The sequence below is a fragment of the Physella acuta genome, unplaced genomic scaffold (assembly GCF_028476545.2).
Source record: "Physella acuta isolate Inbredline_101_S28 unplaced genomic scaffold, ASM2847654v3 ptg000488l, whole genome shotgun sequence".
NCBI classification, from domain to species: Eukaryota; Metazoa; Mollusca; class Gastropoda; family Physidae; genus Physella; species Physella acuta.
The window spans coordinates 362,646-375,221 of NW_026732007.1; the positions used below are offsets into that span (position 1 = coordinate 362,646).

The 12,576-nt window shown below is 34.2% G+C and overlaps 1 protein-coding gene across 1 annotated transcript in view; it reads right to left on the reverse strand.

Moving 5' to 3' along the window:
* Positions 1–12,576, reverse strand: part of LOC131944310 (uncharacterized) — a 30,724-nt gene that overhangs the window by 12,272 nt on the left and 5,876 nt on the right. The window lies entirely within an intron of this gene.

Below are 12,576 nucleotides of genomic sequence, written 5' to 3' on the forward strand. Positions count from 1 at the left end.
CTTTTCTAACATTTAATGATATCTTTTAAGAACGACCTCTACACCATTTTGCTATTATTTATAGGATATTCATTAATTAGTCATACAAACCCAATTGCATGTGTTTTTTTTTATAGTATCTCTGTCAGTACAATTATTAAATAGTATATCTTAACTCAACAATTCTCCTAACCTCATTTGCTATAGCTGCCTATCCTTATAGAAAACATCTTCTTCTCAAATAGCGTATCTGGAATGCATCTGATCAGCAACAATCTTTTTATTTTGTAATATATAAACAATTACAAAATGATCATAAAATCGCACAGCCAATAGCATCACACTACTAGGAAGTAGGCAGTGATTATAGTTTGTTGTATTTGTGGTTGATGGTTAGTTATCAGCCATGCTTCTCTAAGCTTGGTCCACATTTATATGCTAGTATGGCTAGAATTGACAAAAATGGATATTCTTGATTCTTACGTGATCATTATAATTTTTTACAGTTATAATGGATAGAGTGTTGTTTTATTTCAACACTATAGAAGATTTAAGTAATAGTTACAAAATACAAAAAGTGAGTGTTGATCCATAGCATGAGATGTTTTAATAATTGTTCGTTTTGAACGCGATATAATACTAAGTTGAAAAGTTTAATAAAAAAATAAATGTATAATTGTTTGGCACACATTGCCCTTTTATTATTATTTGTATCACTATAAGCAAGCTGTTTTATTGGAAATTTGCAATCGTTATTTTCTTTCTAGTAATAAAATGGTGTTGATTTAAAAATTACTGTGTAATGACGGCCAACACAATTAATTTTACGTGAATTTAATATCTGTTTAATTGATTTGCATTTTTACATTTTTATTTTATATTTTTTTTAGCATTTAGAATGTTAATGCGGTAACGCTTTAAAATCTTTCTATAACATTTTTATACACCCATTCATTACAAGACAGTACACGCACTACTATCAAACGGATAAAATTGCTAAAAAAAAGGTGATCACCTAGATACTAACTTCCTTTAAAATTGCAAGTTTTACTTAAACACCAGTTAAGGACCTTGTCGTGACGGGTAGTTAATTAGGAAAAATTCGGAAATAACTATTGTCACTAAACGTATTTGAAAATTTTAGAAATAATCATTATTTTAATTTTACTATTCACATCAAGATTTGATGTTAAATTAAGTTTACATTTTCCCTACATGATTGACAATTTGATTTTAGTTACAGTTCCTTAAACCCAAGTTAAAACTTTCAATATTCCATGTCTTACATTATTCTTCAATAGCTTTATGCATTATTATTAATGCTTTAATATTTATTAATTATCAACGTTCAATGGTACTTCTATGGAAAATTTTGCTTCCATGTACACTATAGTTATATCCATTACTCACACCCACTCTTCTTTTTCGTTTTTAATTACAAGGTTGAAAAGGATTTCATCAAACACAAATAAGTATTATGTGTAATGTTTATATGCACCATATAAATTATAAGCCGTTTATTTACCTTTTAACCCGTTTTTACGAGCATTTATAATATTTGACTTGCTTCTATGTCTGTGTGTCTGTCATGGATCGAAACTGCCCAGCGAAGTGTGGATCAATTCTAACTGACCGATTTGTTTCAAACTTAACACCCAGAATCTAGCGCGCTGGTAATATGATCTGAAATAATATTGGTCTCAATCGGATGGTAAATTAATGTTAAATAATTAATATAATTTATCTATACAATGTACTATTTACCGCGCTATAATACACGCATTTCGCATGGTCATGTTCATTTCGTGTGCAATAGATTTTAGCCATACAAAAAAAAATATTTAAAGAACTGAAATAAAATGCTTAAAATCAGTTTAATAATAAGATTTTATTTAATAATACACTAAAAAGGAGGACATATATAAAAATGCAATACTATTGTAACAACTATAAATAAAAGCTTGGGTCTATTCCTAAATATTAGTAAATGTATCTAATAAATAATATAGTAACCCACCCTTAATACTATTTAAATAGTTGTTCATTATTATGTTATATTTCGTCTTTATGCATTTTTTTCCTTTTGTTTTAGCCTTCAGATTCTTTTTTACTTTCTCGTATACATAGAGAATAGCAAAAGTATTGTAAGCGTGCAAAACAAAATCGAGATTTTGCTAATCTCGACTTTTACACCTCCCTGAGTCGGAAAAACATAATTTTGCAATCTTGTCCGTATGTCTGTATATGTGTATGTGTATGTGTGTATGTATGTATGTGTGTGTGTCTCTAAACACGATAACTTGAGTACCGTTACAGCTAGTTTGATGAAATTAAATATATAAGTATAACATCAAACTTGTAGATACTTATCAACTTTTCGGCGATTTCCGATAACCGGAAGAGGTACTTTTTCTACTTTCAATTTTTCAAAAGCCTATAACTTGAGTACTATTTCAGATAGATAAATGAAATTTCACATATAAGTAAAATATATAATTCTCGACCTTTCATCAAATTTTGAGTTATGTTTTTCCCGTTGACCGGAAGTAGTAATTTACTCAAAAAAACGCATGTAAATTAATAAAGTACTAATAATATTCCACACTATTATGCACATTTTGCATGGCGTTAACTTGGTATGCAATTCTTTTTTCTACGAGATTCTATTCTATTTTAAAAAGTTAATTTAAGTTAATTAAAAATGGATTTAAAATATTGTCTATATCCCGAGTTGCCATCCCCCGTAGTGTTATATAAGAATATTCGAGAAAGTTTAGGGGAGATCAGTCCTGGGTTATTCCTCAAAGAATTAAGCAGCAGTTGTTTTTTTTTTAAGTTTTCTTTCCTTTGTAATTGTATTTGTCCCCAGCTGTCCAGTCCGGGTTTCAAACTCTGAATTCCAGATTCGTATGCCCTTCTTGTTTTTCATACATCTTCGTGGTTCTTCGGCCTCAATGGACAAGAGTCGTAATCTAAAAAAATGTCGCTGACGCATTAGACATGTCGCCGTTGGATACCTTTACTAATGTTAAAGAAGACACCCACGCTTTTCTTTATAGTTATTTAAATAGTAGTCTATAATTTATTTTCTACTTTTTAGTGCATTATTACATAAAAGCTTGTTATTAAAACGCTTTTTATGAAAAAAAAATTTACAAGCTTTTATTTAACTCACTTCCTCTGTCTGTCTAGATCGAAACGCCGGAGAGAAAATTCGGACAGTTCTACTTGACCGATACGATTCACAGTTGGCACGTGGGTCAAGACATCAAGACATGAACTCAGTGGACATTCTATAGTTAGGCACACATCCGAGCTGGGTTAACTCATAGACCTCCTACTGATTAGAGTCAAATATACTAACGTAGGAATTTTCGGGTTAGCTATATAGCGCTTTCGGGGACGGCGTAGTCTGCCCTTCACCACATGAAGACATTTAGTTAAGGTACTCGATAGGATATTCAGGATATTCATTTGAGCGTCGCTTTGCCAATAATACATAGCTGAATGTAGTTCAAATCATAGTTATGTGGAAGAAAAATATATTTTTAAACCAGATCATGCTAAATAAAATCGTTTATTGATATGTATGTATAAATTTAGGGATTTAAAAAATATGTAAAAATAAGATTAGGGTCTAGGGGTCAGTTGAATTAGTTTCCATTTAGTATGTTAATGCTAAACTAGAGAATTACTTTTAAAAGTAGGAAAATTATGAAATACCGACGCCGATACAATTGTAGTAGAATCTTTTTCATTTCTGGTATTGACTCTATTTAAATCTAGAGACACTTACACATCAAATAATTTTCTCTGTTTAAACTGAAAGGTTTGAGAATCTAGGAGCAAGATAAATGCGGGAATTTTTTTTAAAATACAGGTGGTGGAATAAAGGCAGTGTAGGTGGTAGCTGTTGGGGTTGGGCTCTGGGGTTAAAGAATTTTGGAGTTAAACCTGAGGGGGGGGGGGGTGAAGCTGTTGAGATTGTAGCTGGGTAAAGGCTGTTTGGATAAAAGGTGGTGGGGCTGACAGCTATTCCTGTTAGTGCTGTTGGAGTATAGTGGTAAACGCAGTATAGAAATCAACAAGAAAAGGCAATACATGCAATTTTGTCACATTAAAAATTAATTTGAAATTTAAAAAGCTCATTGTAAGGTAATATGTTATAAAATCAATACAAATTTAGACTTAATCAGACGTAATGACAGCGTAAATATGGTAATTATAATAAAATACACAGGATAATGTGAAAATTGTGATGTAAATTCACGTAAAAAAATTAAAATAGAAACAGCTGGTCATCTGTGTGATGGAGTTCGTTAAATGTCATTAATCTTAATTTTTTTTACTTATTATGTTTGAATATCTACGATGGTTTTCATTGGCTGACGATTTTATTCAAAAGAATTGTGGCAGCAGGGGATGGGACAATAAAAGCACTGCCAAAACCTCACACAAACCAAGACAAGGGAGCTATCACAGGAACCATATTTGATGTCCACATCACCTCCGTAAAATCGACATTGATCTTGTCAAAAAGTCCCGGCACTGACGACAAAATTGTCCAATTTGACAAAGGGCTTGTTGTACAAAACAAAGTCAGCTCGTTTTTAAAGCACACAGCTCCGTTTAGAAACAATTCAAAAGTATTCCAAAGTTGAACCACCGGTGTGAATTTGACTGCGTTGTCAGAACCTCTCTTGACCGATACTAATTCTCCGCTTGAGAATAAAAGAAACGTTTCTTTGTTTTTGTGTATGGCCACAGACATAAAACGTCGTCTCCCCAAAAACGGTATGTGAGTTTTTGTTTGAGTTTTAGTTTCAACGTTGTAAGTGTTGACTGGTAAATCGTTAGGTTGGTTAATGAAATGGTTTTTTAAATCAATCCACAAAATATTGTTTTCTAAAACAAATGCTGAGAAAATATTGATATCGGTGTTCAATATGACTGTCTTGAATAAGTCGGGATCAAATATGTGAATTCTGGTTGCATCAAAGAGATCATTTGCTTCGACGTAAAAAATTTTGTTCTTTACAAAAAATAAAGATAAGAGCAAACCCTGTTTACCGCACATTTCATACAATTTTACAAATTTTTTATTTTCTTCTAACAAAAGGACAGTTGAAATGCGGCATTTATGATTGGCGAAAGGACAATTTCTTAAGTACTTTTCACATACCAAGCAAAGTGTCGACCCCAGCGATACCACGTCCACAATCCTTCTGTATAGTCCCTTGAATTTCTCGAGCTTTATTTTACTGAAAGTTTTGCTCTCCAAATCGTAGAGTTGCAGACCGAAATCCAATCCAACAAACGCCAAGGCATTTCTCTTTCCGCTGCACTTTCGAAGAGGTGTCAATATGGCGCTCTCTAAAGGATACACCCCACACTTGTATTTCAGGGCTTCCTGTACTCCGTGATAGGCATCTGGACATTGGATTATATAGGGGTTTTTGAGTAAACTCCTTAGGTAACTTTCTGTGGCTAAAGTAAGTTTGGCACTAGACATAAGTTTGGAGATATATACTCCCCGGTCGCTTGTCCGGCTACATTTTGTGACGTCACCAGTGTGGTCGTCATTCTTGACGTCATCGTGCTGGCTATGTTTTCTGAAGTTAATGCCAGGCTTGTCAGTTTCGCCAGCCTCAGCAAAAATTCCTGAGTCACAAATCTGACCAACCTTTATGACATCACCCAACTGACCAGAAGTTGTGTCATCCTTACACGCGGCTCCCGTATCGCTACTGTCTGGTGTCATACAAGCAACGGGCGTGTATTTCCCTTGAGAAACCCAGCTTAAAATTGACTCCAGAACTGAGTCCTCTGTTTTTACATTCAGCTCCTCACTTTCGATAAATGATAAAACTAAAGGAAACGGCAAATTAAAAAATGCTTTCATTCTGAAGACATCCTCGTAATTGTTCTTCATGAACCTTACCGAACCTTCTTTAACTCTTTTGGAATTGAAATCGACAGATTTTAAATAATAGTGCCATAGATTATCAATTGATAAATTATCAATTATAAATTGTTCTATTTCTTTGAGATATATTGCTATATCCAGACGATTTGCCGCTTCCCAGAGGTCATCAATGTTGTCAGCCGTCAGACCATGGACACGCTGGTGGATGTAATTTAAAACAACAGCGAAAGTCTCACTTGTCATACCCTGTAGCTCCACCCTCCCTTCTTGTGTCTCCCTCATGTTGCTTCTAAACAAGGCGTCGAAGTAATTTGAAGCTGAACTCAGGATTTCCCGGTGGCTTTTATATTCGCTGCCTTCAACTATGATGGTGAAATCATGTGATGCGGTGTTCGTCGTATCTGAACAAGCCATTTTTAAGTTTGTCGATGTCTTAGAGTTAAAATCCGTTCATCATTACCTTAGTGTACACCTGGAAACATAAGTTTGTTAAGGTTAAGATACAGTGAGGACATGACGGTGTGGTGGGATGGTAGAACTCATGACAGCTACTACAAACATTTTGAGCACGAATCCCATGATTGAGTACGTACGAAGGCCCTGAGTCCACCCTGCCTTACGTAACGATAAGAAAAGATTATTGGACACACGAACTACTTAAATGTCACATAATCCGCGCAATAGAATGCCAACTTCTAAAACGAAACTTTACTATTTCTTTGTAATTGAATAAATTTACTATTCTGAGTGTAATTGTGAATAATATCAACGCTACAATTAGGAACAGGAGAGTCATATTGGTTTAACGGGTACTTTAGATTCACTCTATGCTGAGTAATGACAGAATATAAGTATCGTTGGAGATTAGTTTCTCATATTGTTCTTTATTGTGCTACTTAAATGAAACTGTTACTATTATATTTTAATTTTACTTTCAGGATTAGCGTTAGAGAATGATTAAATTTGTCTTTAAGGTTACCTTCAAAGGTAAGTTTAGTCATGGGTTGACCTTATCTGTCTGTATTATGTATTACGTACAGGTAGTAATTTCATTTCGTACCTGATGTTTCATACGGCTGATGAAGTACTGTTAATCTTTTGTTTACAAAGGCAGATGAAGGTAAAGTGCGATCTGTTTTATGCACAACAGTCTCTTTCGTGAGAGTGATACCCATCAGAGCTGGGTGAACTCAGGAAACATTCTATGGTTAGGAGGTGATCAGCTGGGTGAACTCAGGAAATATTCTATGGTTAGGTGGTGATCAGAGCTGGAGGAACTCAGTGACTTCCTACAAAGGCTTACATCTTAACTTGATAATTTCGGGTACTCTCGTGGATGTGGCTTGGTCTGATGGTAGAACTTATGACGTGTAACCTGAAAGTTAGAAAAACAAATGCGTCTAGGCACAGTGAAAACACGGACATGGATTAAGATATGGACAAGTGCACTATAAAACATATAAGACGAACAACTAAAACGGGTTAATAAACAAGAGTAATTTAAATGAAACATCGGCTTGTTAAAACTAAAATATATTAATACCATATACACTATGTACACAACACAGTCTATTCTAAATACAAATACATACGCTAGTACGAGTAGAACACAAGCTAAGATACAGTGGCCATCTAACAGTACAGAAATAACCCATACTGGCCTTCTAGGAGAACTGGACTAAACTGGGATAATAACACATATTCTCATACACCTTACAGAAAACAGGTACAACCTAACTATTACAACTCACAGCCCAATTTAATATTATATACACTATATACACAACACAGACTGTTCTAAATATAAATACATACGCTAGTAATCACAACTAGATTTCAGAAGAGGTTTTAGATATAATGAAGGGAAAAAACCTTTAAACATGCATTGTCCATTACAGGGTTGAGAAATCATAAATCTGTAGGGCTAAGTTTTATTATTATCTGATATATTAAACAAAAATAGATTATATTACCTTCACATTTTAAAAGATTTTAAGTATACAAATTTTAGAGCCATGTAATGTAAATAAAAAATAGTTTTCGAGTTACCATTAAAAATGTGCCATCCGTTCATTTAAAAAACAATGAGTGCGTTTCCTTTTATAATAGCGACTAAGTAGATATTTTTAGGAACCAAATTTATGGTGCAATGAAGCGTAGATCTTAAATGACTTAATGTTTTAATTATTTATAGGAATATGTAGACTTACATATGATGGGGGAGGCTTGTTTTTTCACCAGGTGAAGACATTTAATGTACGCGAGCTAGAAAGTATTCGAGGGGCCCATTAAATAATTTTAAAATATTGCACGGCGTAGTTACAATTAATATGGTTATAAAATCCTGTCTGTCTATTGTTTTTTTTTTTTTGGACTTTACTAAAGATTGGATGTATTGGATGGTTTTAATATTTTCGTTAACTATATAAACATTTTAAAAAAAGCAAAAACAATTTGGTTTTTACGTGTAATGGCAATATAAACAATGGGATCGTGCTATTCGATAGGTCGCGATTATAAATGAAAACGCACTCATTGTTTTTTAAATGAACGGATGGCACATTTTTAATGATAACTCTTTTGGAATTGAAATCGACAGATTTTAAATAAAAGTGCCATAGATTATCAATTGATAAATTATTAATTATAAATTGTTCTATTTCTTTAAGATATATTGCTATATCCAGACGATTTGCCGCCTCCCAGAGGTCATCAATGTTATCAGCCGTCAGACCATGGACACGCTGGTGGATGAAATTTAAAACAACAGCGAAAGTTTCACTTGTCATACCCTGTAGCTCCACCCTCCCTTCTTGTGTCTCCCTCATGTTGCTTCTAAACAAGGCGTCAAAGTATGCGGAAGTTGAACTCAGGATTTCACGGTGGCTTTTATGTTCAGTGCCGTCAACCACGATGGTGAAGTCACATGATGCGGTGTTCGTCGTATCTGAACAAGCCATTTTTAAGTTTGTTGATGTCTTAGAGTTAAAATCCGTTCAGCATTACCTTAGTGTACACCTGGAAATATAAGTTTGTTAAGGTTAAGATACAGTGAGGACATGACGGTGTGGTGGGATTGTAGAACTCATGACAGCTAGCTACAAATATTTTGAGCACGAATCCCATGATTGAGTACGTACGAAGGCCCTGAGTCCACCCTGCTCACGTAACGATAAGAAAAGATTATTGGACACACGAACTACTTAAATGTCACATAATCCGCGCAATAGAATGCCAACTTCTAAAACGGAACTTTACTATTTCTTTGTAATTGAATAAATTTACTATTCTGAGTGTAATTGTGAATAATATCAACGCTACAATTAGGAACAGGAGAGTCATATTTGTTTAACGGGTACTTTAGATTCTTTAGAGAATGATTAAATTTGTCTTTAAGGTTACCTTCAAAGGTAAGTTTAGTCATGGGTTGACGTTATCTGTCTGTATTATGTATTACTTACAGGTAGTAATTTCATTTCGTACCTGATGTTTCATACGGCTGATGAAGTACTGTTAATCTTTTGTTTACAAAGGCAGATGAAGGTAAAGTGCGATCTGTTTTATGCACAACAGTCTCTTTCGTGAGAGTGATACCCATCAGAGTTGGGTGAATTCAGGAAATATTCTATGGTTAGGTGGTGATCAGCTGGGTGAACTCAGGAAACATTCTATGGTTAGGTGGTGATCAGCTGGGTGAACTCAGGAAACATTCGATGGTTAGGTGGTGATCAGAGCTGGGTCAACTCAGTGACTTCCTACAAAGACTTACATCTTAACTTGATAATTTCGGGTACCCTCGTGGATGTGGCTTGGTCTGATGGTAGAACTTATGACGTGTAACATGAAAGTTAGAAAAACAAATGCGTCTACGCATAGTGAACACACGGACACTGCTTTAGATGTCAAGTGCTCTATGCAACATTTAAGACGAACAACTAAAACGGGTTACAAAACAAGAGTAATTTTAATTAAACGTCGGTTTATTAAAACTAAAAGAATTTGTATACACTATCTACACAACACAGATTATTCGAAATGTAAATTCTTACGCTAGTACCAGTAGAACACAAACTAACATTCAGTTGCGATCTAACAGTACAGAACTAATCCACACTGACCTTTTAGGAGAACTGGAGTGACTGAACTGGGACGATCACACACATTGTCACACACCTTACAGAAAAAGGTACAACCGGACTTTCACAACTCACAGCACAGTTTAATACTATATACACTATATACACAACACAGACTATTCTAAATATAAATACATACTCTAGTAATAAAAATTTCATAAAAAACGTTTTAATAACAAGCTTTTATGTAATGATGCACTAAAAAGTAGAAAATAAATTATAGACTACTATTTAAATAACTATAAAGAAAAGCGTGGGTCACTTTAGTATCTATTGTATACCTTTACTAATGTTAAGGAAGACACCCACGCTTTTCTTTATAGTTATTTAAATAGTAGTCTATAATTTATTTTCTACTTTTTAGTGCATCATTACATAAAAGCTTGTTATTAAAACGTTTTTTATGAAAAAAAAATTCAGTACATTACATGTTTTATTTACAATAGAGTTACATGACTAAAAACCATTGCGCGCCTACTGAACATCACGTTCAGTAGGCGCGCAATGGTTTTTGAACGCAGCCATTACGTGATGGCGCAGCTATTGAAGGTGATGACGCGTGTGGTGTGGTTGGCTAGACATGCCTACTAATTCGGTCCAAATTTTTATTAATTCATAAAAAATTAATTAGGCATCCAATTAAGTCAAATTTAGTTTCAGATTGCATTGTCTTCATGTCTTGACCCACGTGCCAACTGTGAATCGTATCGGTCAAGTAGAACTGACCGAATTTTCACTCCTGCGTTTCCGTCTAGACAGACTGACGACAGAGGAAGTGAGTTAAATAAAAGCTTGTAAAAACTAGATTTCAGAAGAGGTTTCAGATATAATGATGGGAAAAAAAACTTTCAACCTTTATTGTCCATTACAGGGTTGGGAAATCATAAATCTGTAGGGCTAAGTTTTATTATTATTTGATATATTATACATAAGCAGATTCTATTACCTTCACATTTTAAAAGATTTAAGTATAAAATTTTAGAGGCAAGTAATGTAAATAAATAATAGTTGTCGAGTTATCATTAAAAATGTGCCATCCGTTCATTTAAAAAACAATGAGTGCGTTTTCATTTATAATCGCGACTAAGCAGACATTTTAGGAACCAAATTCTTGGTGCGAAGATGCGTAGATCTTAACTGACATAATGTTTTAATTTTTTTATATGAATTTGTAGACTTACATAATATGAGGGGGGGGGGGGGGGGAGGGGGCGGCGCGGTTTTTCACCAGGTGAAGCCATTTAATGGACGCGACCGAGAAAGTATTCGAGAAGCCCATTGAATTATTTAAACATCATGCAAGGCGTAATTACAATTAATATGGTTATAAAATCCTGTCTGTGTGTTTTTTTTTTTGGACTTTACTAAAGATTGGATGTATAGGATGTTTTTAATATTTTCGGTGATTATATAAACATTTAAACAAGCAAAAACAATTTGGTTTTCAGGTACTATGGCGACATAAACAATGACATCCTGCTATTCGATAGGCTGCCATATTTTTTAGTGTACACATTGTAAGCGAAAACAAATAGGAAAACTAGGTCATGTGGTTTGAATTTGCAATGTTATTTAAAAATTTTATCTAATTTTTTGTAAACAAATTGTTATCGATCACGGAGTTCCTGTATAGCCAATCAATATTTATCTTACGAGAGTGAAACTTCCAGTTAAATTTACGCTTTATGAAAATAAATAGAAATGTAGTCTTAAACTCAACACATTTTTTTTCAAGTTCTCTTGAGCTTCAACTTTTATTGCATTGGGCGTAGCTTTGCCAAGATACATCGCTGACTGTAATTAAGTCATAGTTATGTGCAAGAAAAATGCTTTTTAACCAGGTCATGCTATCTAAAAAGGTAGGAATTTAAAAATACGTAGTAATAAGATTAAAGCTTACAGGTCAGTTGTATTTGTTTTTATTTCATTTAGTTTATGTAGTGCTTAACTAGAGATCTACTGTTTAATCTAGGCAAATACTGAACGGCCGACAGTAACATTTTTTAAAGTATTCCTTTCATTTCTGGTATTTGCTCTATTTAAATCCATGATCAAACCCACAGCTAATTTTCTGCGGAGTTTAGTGTGAATCATCTTTTGCTTTTGGTGTAAAGAACGATATCTAGGAAAATGTGCAATCTCAAAACTGCACAACATAAATTTTCACAAATAGAAACTAATGATATTAATACAATTTAATTTTGCCATATTTCTTAAAAATATGTTTTATTATGCTAAAGTTCAGTACAGTAGCTCTTTGTTAATTTTTCCGTTGCACATTATTCCGTTGCGCATCTTTCCCGTCACAATCCAGGACACACCGACACGCCACTTTAGTAGAAACTAGAAAACCCGTCATCCCTTGGATAACTGTGGGTTTCGGGGGTCATCCATCAAAAAACATCACGTCTGTCACTCAGAGGCATAGCGAGCCTTCCCGGCGCCCGGGGACAAACTTTTCGATTTTAACCCCCCCCCCCCCAAGATTTCGATTTTCAACCCCCCCCCCCCCTCAAACTTTTGATGTGCACCCCC